Below are 9,741 nucleotides of genomic sequence, written 5' to 3' on the forward strand. Positions count from 1 at the left end.
GACCTTCCTGCTGACAGATGCCAGTCTCAGGTTCCGGCCCCCAACGACCGGGAAATCCTCCACAGTCTGTGGCTCCCACTGGCCCCTCCAAGCGCTTGGGTGCGGTTCTCCGAGTGGTGCACTGACATAATTCCCATCCGGATGCCTGGGGCGGAAGAGATGATTCCAGAAGTCCGTGGCAGACCGGGGTCACCGCACGGGGTCTGTGACGCGGCCTGGGACTGACCCAGGGCACCAGGTAAGCCTGAACTATATAGTCTTTCCCACCCCGGTGGTTGTTGGCTCACCGTCTGTGCGTCCTGCTTTTCTCTCTCCTGAGGGACACTGTTCCCGCCCCTCCACGGGCCGGGGGCCCTGGCTTCACCCACCAGCCAGATCAGGGGCTCGCTGCCAGTGGGCTGGCTGAGGCCAGTGGGCTGGCTGAGGCGAGGGGGCGCCCGAGGGCTGCAGTAACCCCCCTCCCCCGCAGCCGGACCTCCGGGAAGGGAGCCTGTTTCCAGGGTGCCTGTCGGGACAGATCACGAGCCGAGACCTGTGGCCCCTTAGAGGCTGACAAGGCGCCAGGCAGAGGATTGGTCATGGGCTGCCTCTGAGAGAGATGGGGCCCTGGGGAGGGGCCCAGGGTGGCCACGGCCGCGGTGCCTGGTGGGGAGGTTGCCGCAGGGGCACCCCAGAGGAGAGCCAGGGGCAGCCATTCCCCCGGTGCCCCTGCTCCGGCCACCACGGCCCCGCCGACGTTACAGGGACACATCCTTCCCTGCCGCCCACCTGTCCTGTCCTTGTCTCACCGCCTGTGGGTGACGTCTGGCCCCCACCCTCGTTGGCTCGGCACCCCCGCCCGGCCCCCGCTCACTGGCATTTTCTCAGAGGCCCCTGCAGCCCAGCCCTGGACATGTGGCCCCTTTGACATGGCCGGAGGGAAAGCAGCCGTGAGTGTGGGAGGCACACAGGCCTGCAGGAGCCAGAGACCAGATCTGTATCCCCGACAAGGACAGCTCATTCCTCGCGGTAGAAACGCAGTGACCCCCTCTCACCCATCCTGCCAGGGGACCCCTGTGGAAGTGTCACTGCCCTGGCAGAGAAGGCATGGTCCGGAGGGCCCGTGCTGGTCTGGGAGCTCCGGGCCACTGGCCAGATTCCAGGCCCTGGAGAAGCAGGTGGACAGGCAGGCGGGTGGGTGAGGCCCCCAGGCCCGGCCCCGCGCCGAGCGGTCTCGGTGGGGGCGGCCCGGGCCTCCCAGCTCCTGGCTGCGGCCCAGCGGGAGCCAGAGCTGTGCAGCTCCCCTCACAGACGGACGGACAGATCGCACCTCTCTTCCCCTGTGAAGATGCAGCCCACAGTGGGCACCACAGGTACAGTGGGCACAGCGGGCAGGTGATTGTGACCGAGACGGCAGGGCCGCCCCAGGCAGGCAGGTAGGGGCGAGGCGGTGCACCTCTGGGGGCAGCGACCGCGTGCAGGCCATACTCCCTGCCACCCTGCTTCTCCAATGAGTCCTTCTCACCTGGCCTCTGTCCCACTCCAGGACCCCCACCCAGGCCTGCCCAGGAGGGAGGGAGGGAGGCCCTGTAGACAGGTGACCGGGATGAAGGAGGGAGTCGGGCCCCACGCCTGGCATGGGCCACGGGAGCGACCCTGTGTCACGGGTGCTTCCTGCCAGGGGTCTTGGCCCTGACTGTCTCTGGCCTGCCTCCCTCGCCCCTCCGTTCTGCAGGGGGCCCAGCCGCACCTTTCCCTGGAAGTCTCCCAGGACTGCCAGGCAGAGGGGCCCCCAGGCCCCCCATCCTCACAGCCTTTACAGCCCCACCACCTAACTGCCCTCACTCCTGGGCCTCCCCTATCAGCTTGGGCACTCCCGGGGGCAGGCACCGCAGCGACGAGGCCCCAGGGCCCTGTCCGACTGCTAGCTGTGCCCCTGTGGGCGCCTCTGGCCGGCCGCTGCGGGCCCCCTGCCTGTGGGTGATGCTCGGCTGGGACTGGGACAAAGCGAGTGCTCCCCGCACGCCAGCCCCAGGATACAATCAATACCCAATGAGCCTTTCATTACCAGGCTCTTAATTATTCAGTGTCGACTCCAGGAGGCCAACGCCAGTGCCCCGTCCAGCCCCGGTCCCCCCCACCCCCACCCCCACCCCAACAACGCTGCGCTGGGACACAGCAGAAAGCCGTCTGGAGGGGAAGCTGAGCAAACGTAATGGGGAGGCTAGGAGCCCCTGGAGGGACAGCAGTGACCCCTGGGGCCGGGGAGCCTACTCCAGGCTGCTGTGCGGAGGTTTGAAGAGGGAGGCAAGGAGGAGGGGAAGGAGGGGAAGCTGTCGGCCCCGCCCTGCACCACCTGCGCCGGCCCAGAGGTGGGGCCTGCTCCCTGTGTGCCCAGGGTCACCCGAGTGCAGAGTCCGGGGACCCCAGGCCATGGCTACCCCCACAGTGGGGGACGAAGACCTCAGCCGAGCCCCCCGAGATCAGACGGGAGGTCCACCGGGGAGGCACTGGGTCCCCGAGGGTCTCTGGGGATTCTCTCTGGCCCCAAGTTACCTGGAAGACAGGTCCCCTGCTGCTCAGGGTGGGGGTCTCCCCAGGGCCACCTGAGCCCAGGGAGCCCGTCAGACCCTGAAGTAAGGGCTCCTCTCTCCCCCACACATGGACCCTCTTCTACGTCTGCAAAACCCCAGCACTGAGGGCCTCCCAGCCTGGGTCCCCTGCCTTGACCTGGCTTCTCGAGGTGAGCTGAGATGGTCTGTCCATCTACTACCGGGTCCCGGGACATGGCCCTTCCCCACCTGGAGGCCGGGCCTCTGCCGGGCCCACCGGGCTGTGTCAAGGGCCTGTGGCCAGTGTGCAGTGGACAGAGCCGGCTGAGGGGCCGGGCGACCCAGGGCAATGTCTCCAGACATTATAGGTTGCATCGTGTGCCCCCCAAATTCAAACGTTCGAACCCTAATACCCAGCACCTCAGAATGTGACCTCAGTTGGAGATGGGTTTGCTGCAGATACAATGAATTAAATGAGGCTGGGGTCCTGCTGGAAGAGGGTGGGCTCTAACTCACGTGGGACTGAGTCCTTATAAAAGCGGGGATTTGGACCCGGACACACGGCAACAGAGGCAGAGAAGGGGCGGTGCTTCCACAAGACGGGGAGCCCCCGGGATTCCGGGAAAATCCCCGCAGCCAACAAGAGGCCTGGGATGGACGCTCCCCACGGCCTGGAACGCGACCCCCCGACCTTGAGCTTCTGGCCTCCAGGGCTGTGCGCCCACATGCTTCTGCTGTCTCGGCCCCCCGTCCGCGGCGCTTGGTTGGGGCGGCCCAGACGCACACACACGGACGTGGGGTTTCAGGCAGCACTTCTGGGACCTGTGCCGCCTGCTCCCACCCCCACCTGAATGCACAAGGCTTCAGTGACGGCTGGGGAGTCCGAGGCGTCGAGATGGGAAGGGGTTTGCCCGCGACACCCACGGGTCCGAGGTGCGGGTGGGCCCGAGTCCCAGCCCCCCAGGTGCCCACCTGATGCCCCGTCCTGCCTTCCAGCTGCATCGTCGGGGCCTCTCCCACCGTACGGGCTGAGGCCCTGCGTCCCACACTCACCTGGGGGCTGGCACAGAGGGAGAGGCAGCCGGACCGCTGCCAGGGGGTGGACCCCTGGGTCGTGGGCTCAGGGGAGACCCTGCAGCAGAGCAAGGCAGGAGGGAGCCCAGGGAACAGAGCAGTCAGGAAGGCTTCCTGGAGGAAGGTGCCCCCCCCCCCCCCCAGCTGGAGGAAGGGCAGCATTTCTGGGGCAGGGAGGGGAGTGAGCGGGGAGCTAGGGCAGGCGAGCGTGATGCCTGGGCGGGCGATGACGGGCGGCAGGACAGCAGCGAGACGCTTGCCCGAGGCCGCGTCTGCCGGGTGCGCGGCTGGCACGCAAGCTCCCACTCGCACCCGCCCCGCGATGGATGCCCGGGGCCCTTGCTTCGCGTTTTTAATGACAGAACACAGAGCGCGTTATCGACAACCTGTTTCACATGAAAACACGAGGCCATTTGCGGACGCGGGTCCCGGCCGAGCCCGGGCGCCTCAGTGCCACCAGTGTCCATCCCCGGCCGCCGAGTGGGGCCTTTCGCTCTTGACAAAGGGGGTGTCCTCAAGGCGAATCTCCTCATGCCTGCGATGGCAGCAGGACGGCTCCTTCCGTGACAAGTGCCGATTTATAAAGTGCAAAGCGGGGGCCGCGGTGCTGGTCTTCAGCGGCCGGCCCCCCACCCCCCACCCCCCGCAGCTCCCCTCCGCCTCCTGGGTCCCCCCACCCACGGCCGGCGGAGCAGGAACCCGGGAGCCACACGGTCTGCCCCGCCCTGGAGGGTGGCCAGGCCCCCGGCTCCTGCGGCCTCCCTGGGCACGGGCAGGCTCAGGGCCGACACCCCCTTCCCCGGCCTGCACCCACTTCTCCAGCAACCCCAGCACCTGCCAGGGAGCCCCCGGCCCTGAGCACGGCCGGCGTTCCTGGGAGCCCCCACCCAAGTACACGGGGCGCCTGTGACGAACAGTCAGGAACATTTCGGAGCCGGGCCCGTTCTGGGAACGGAGGCGAACCCTGCCTCGTGGCTGTGGGACTTGCGGCAAATACCCTCTTGGAACCTGTTTCTTCCTCCGTCACACGGCGTGGGGCGTGCCAGCCTCTCTCAGGGCACCTTCAGACCTTCAGAGACTCGTGCGCGGGCACTGCGTTACCAGCCTCAGAGTCTGGGAGCCGTCATTCCTGGGATGGCTAGGGATTGAGTAAGTGGGTGCACGAGTACACGAATGGACACACGACCGGGGTGGGGGGGGGTGGTAAACGGCAGGGGGGTGGGTGAGGCCAGCGTCCTCCTGGCCCTCCGGGGACGACGGCACAATGGCAGTGGGTCCAGGAAAGAGCCGGGTGGAGGGTCCTGACAGCTAGGGCCCGTGGGTCCATCTGCACGGATAAGTGAATTTGGGTCGTTGTTATTCGGGAATTTCACAGTCGGCAGTGTGAGGGGTCACGAGGCAGGCCCCGGGGGAGACCCTTCTGCTGAGCTCTGCACATTGATGGAGACCCAGGGAGGGTCTAATACAATTACTTACTTATTTGCCCCCAACTGGACCCCCCCCACCACCAGGCCCCGCACTAACTCAGCGTCCTTTAGAGTGAGGGGGGCGTGGGGTGCTCCTAAGGGTCCACCCTGCCTACCCCAGAATCACAGCCCGCTCTCAGGAGCTGGGGAAACTGAGGCCCGGCCCAGCCCCTCACAAAGCACATTGCAAAGAAAGCCCAGATGGAAACCCGGGGTGTTCTTACCCCAGTTCCAGGACAGACCCCAGCCTCACAGTCCCCAACAAGAGTCCTCAGGGCTCAGAGCTCAGCTAGAGTTGAGACCTCCCTCCTCTGGACCCTAAGAATCATCCACTGGCTCCCCTCCTGCATGTGGGTTCCCGGGAGGCAGGCCTGGACCACTCTCCACGGGGGTCTGGACCCAGCAACAGAGCAGGGGCTTGGGCTCAGGCTGAGAGGCTCGGGAACTCACCCGCCTACAGGGAACTCACTCTCTAACTCAGGGCTCCCCAGCCGCCCTATCCGTCCCGCCCCCCCGCCACCCCTCCCCTTTGCTCCGTGTTCTCTGTTCCTTCCTGATTTGCCCAGAACCCTCCATGTTCCCGGCTCTCTGGGTCTCCCCACAAGCTGTCCTCCCCCCCTAAGACCCTGACCCACTTTCTGTCCCAGCCGAAATGCACCTTCACCGAGGGGCCCTCTGTCTGCTCCCCGGCCCCCACTTCCCCTGCAGCCGCACCCCAGCTCTGTACACGGCTGTGTCGGGTGCTCTCAGTCTGACCCCAGCACGTTGGGGGACAGGGGCCGGGCTGGAAGAGCGAGGGGTGGAGGGTGACTCGGGCATTTTTCAGAGGGGACAGGCAAAGGACGGCAGGTCGGGTGGCTCCTGCTCCGTGGGCTAGGCCTCTGGTGGCCCCTGAACCACTGGGCATTTCACTAGGCTCCATAGCATGGGGGGTTTTCATAGGGAGAGCCATCGGCATGGCCTGGAACCCCAACACCTATTGGTGCTGAGAAAGCCTTCGTTCAGTCATTCATGCGTGGAGGAAGGCCCCTGTTCTCGGACAGCTCAGATCGGGGAGGGAGGAGGGAGAGCTACCCTAGAGGCAGAGGGGCCTGGGCCTCCCTCAGGGTGCACGGGAGTCAGTTCAGAGGACTCAGCCACACACAGGCCCCAGGGCCGGCCCTGCAGTCCCGGCTTCCTCCCCCGCACCTCTTGCGGGCGGCCAGGCCACGTGCACCTGCCTCCCCCCGCGTCACAGGAAATGTCTTCATAAAATATTGATCGGTAGCATGAGCCTTGAGTTGTCAGGAGGAAAGGACGGGAGACTTTTGCATGTAAATTAGATGTGTTCAGCACTTCCTTAACCCTGGCCTGTCCAGGCGCCTGGGACGCGTCCTGAGACTCCCTGCCAGGTGGGCAGGAAGCACAGGAGGACGCAGCAGCCCGGGGCCTGTGGGACCCAGGCTGTGAAGGGACTTGACCTCTCTGCCTCAGCAGGCCAGCCACTCACGCTCTGCTAGATGCAGAGACACGGTCGTGTCGGCGTCCCCAGCCCAGGGCCGGGGCGGGGGGGTAGGCGATGCCCCATCTCAGCAGCAGTGGCTTCCAGCCAGGCTTGAGCAGCACATCACCTGGAAAGGGACTTCCGTCTTGACTTTTAAATGTCATCATCCTGTCTCGCTAATCAGGCCCGTATCAAAAGAGGCATCTTCAGATCCAGCCCCCAGGGCTCTGAGCGCCGGGGGAGGGGACAGAGTGGAGCAGGTGCCTGCTGGCCTTGGCTTCCACACTTGTAAGCTGCTGAGCTAACTGTACTTGTCCCGCAAAATTGTGGTCAAGATGAAATGTGTGACTAGCACAGTGCCCAGCGGGGACAACCGGTCCAAACCTGCCTCCTTCCTTACTGAGCATCAGTGGAGGGAGGGGTAACCAGGGAGTCAGTGAGGGCAGCTCACACTCAAACTTAGTACTAAGAACCTACATTACGGCAAAAATAGAGGTTTCAAATCAATAATCCAAACTTCCAGGTTAAAAAAGTGGAAAAGAGGAGCAAAGTAAATCCTAAAGTTGGGGCGCCTGGTGGCTCAGTCGGTGGAGCGTCCGACTTCAGCTCAGGTCACGATCTCGCGGTCCGTGAGTTCGAGCCCCGCGTCGGGCTCTGGGCTGATGGCTCGGAGCCTGGAGCCTGCTTCCGATTCTGTGTCTCCCTCTCTCTCTGCCCCTCCCCCGTTCATGCTCTGTCTCTCTCTGTCTCAAAAATAAATAAACGTTAAAAAAAATTGAAAAAAAATCCTGAAGTGAGCATAAGAAAGAAAATAATAAAGAGCATAAATCAATGAAATAAAAGGAGGAAAACTATAAAGAAAAACCAATGAAAAAAGAGCAGATTCTTTGAAAAGATGAATAAAAACAATGTACCTTTTCCCTAAGTGATCAAGAAAAATACCAGGAATGAGAGGGTGGACACCACCTATTACTCTACAGATATTGTGAGGAAAAAAATACGATATTCTGAACAGCTTCTTACCAATAAATTTGACAACATAGACGAAGTGGAAAATTCCTTCAAAGGTATAAACTACCAAAGTTCACCTAAGAAAAAACGGATAACCCAACTAGTCTTATATCTGTTAGAGAAACTAAATTTGTAATTAAAACCCTCACAACAAGGAAAACTAGAGGACCAAATGGTTTCAATGATGAAGCCCACCGGCATTTATGGAAGAAATAATACCAAGTCTATACAAACGCTTCCAGATAATAGACAGGGGGACACTTCCATTACCATTTGGGGAAGCCAGTCTTATTCTGATGTTGAATCAAAGACATCACAAGAAATGATAACAGAGCGCAAAATCCCTAATTAACAGAGATGCAAAATATCTTACCAAAATTTTAACAAATCAAATGTATCTATTATCTATCTATCTATCTATCTATCTATCTATCTATCATCTATCTAAAGAATAGTATAGGGGCACCTGGGGGGCTCAGGCGGTTAAGCACCGACTTGAGCTCAGGTCAGGAGCTCGCGGTTCGTGGTTTCGAGCCCCACATCAGGCTGTGTGCTGGCCACTCAGAGCCTGGAGCCTGCTTCGGATTCTGGGTCTCCCTCTCTCTCTGCTCATGCTCTGTCTCTCAAAAATAAATAAATGTTAAAAAAAAAATTTTTTAAGCTACTAAAACTAATAAGCGTGTTAGCAAAATGGCACGGCTCAAGATCAATATACAGAAATCAGTCGTATATTTATATACTCACAACAGTCAGAACTTGAAATTTTAATAACAATGACATGTAAAGTACTATTAACAAGCATACTTGGGCATAAATCTGACAGAAGATATAGGAGACCTGCACACTGAAATCTACAAGCACTGAGACTGAACACCTCACTGAATGAGGACATATATCATGTTCATGGATAGGAAAACTCAAAGTTGTTAAGATGTTCATTCTCCCCACGTTGATTTATAGACCAATGGAATCTCAATCAAAATTCTAGTAGGTTTTTCCTGTAAAAACTGACAGACTCTAAAATTTATGATTCTAAAAATTCATATATAAGTGGAAAGGTTCTGGAGTAGTCTAAACAACTTTAAAAAAAAAGAAAAAAGTTGGAAGACTTACTCTGATCTTAAAGCTAATCAGTCAAAACAGCAGGGTATTGGCATAAACATTGAGCACAATGCGGAGTCTAGGAAAAGGCCCGCATACAAATAGTTGACTGATTAAAAAAAATTTTTTTTTAATGTTTATTTATTTTTGAGACAGAGAGAGACAGAGCATGAACGGGGCAGGATCAGAGAGAGGGAGGCACAGAATCTGAAGCAGGCTCCAGGCTCCAAGCTGTCAGCACAGAGCCCGACACGGGGCTCGAACTCACAGACCGTGAGATCATGACCTGAGCCTAGGTCAGACGCTCAACCGACTGAGCCACCCAGGTGCCCCTAGTGGATTGATTTTTGACAAAAGCACAAAGACAATTAAATGGAGAAAAGATGGTCTTTTCAACAAATGGTGCTAGATTAAAAAAAAGTAAGAACTTCGATGCATTTGTCACAGCATATACAAAAATTAATTCAAAATGGATCATAGGCCTTAAACTATAAGAATTCTAGAAGAAAAGAGAACAGGAAATCTTTGGATTTGACCTTGGATTAGCTAGAAGGTGTTTTTAATTTTTTATTTTTAATTAAAAAAACATTTTTTAATGTTTATTTTTGAGAGAGAGAGAGAGAGAGAGAGGGAGAGAGAGAGAGAGACCCAGAATCCGAAGCAGGCTCTAGGCTCCAGCTGTCAGCACAGACCCTGAAGTGGGGCTCGAACCCACAAACCATGGGGTCATGACCTAAGCCGAAGTCTGGAGCTTAACCGACTGAGCCCCCCAGATGCCCCCAGAAGGTTTTTTTAGATAAGACATCAAAAAACACAATCCATGAGGGGTGCCTGGGTGGCTCAGTCAGTTAAACATCAGACTCTTGATTTCGGCTCAGGTCAGGATCTCGAGGTTCATGGGATTGAGCCCCGTGGTGGGCTCTGTAATCCCAAACCTGCTTGGGATTCTCTCTCCCTCTCTCTGCCCCTCTCGCCTCTCAAGATAAATAAAATAAACATTTAAAAAAGACAAAAAGCACAATCCGTAAAAGAACAAACTGACAGAAGCCCTTCATCAAAACCAAAACTGCTGCTC

Source organism: Panthera leo, chromosome B3 (genome assembly GCF_018350215.1).
Source record: "Panthera leo isolate Ple1 chromosome B3, P.leo_Ple1_pat1.1, whole genome shotgun sequence".
In the NCBI taxonomy this organism is placed as follows: Eukaryota; Metazoa; Chordata; class Mammalia; order Carnivora; family Felidae; genus Panthera; species Panthera leo.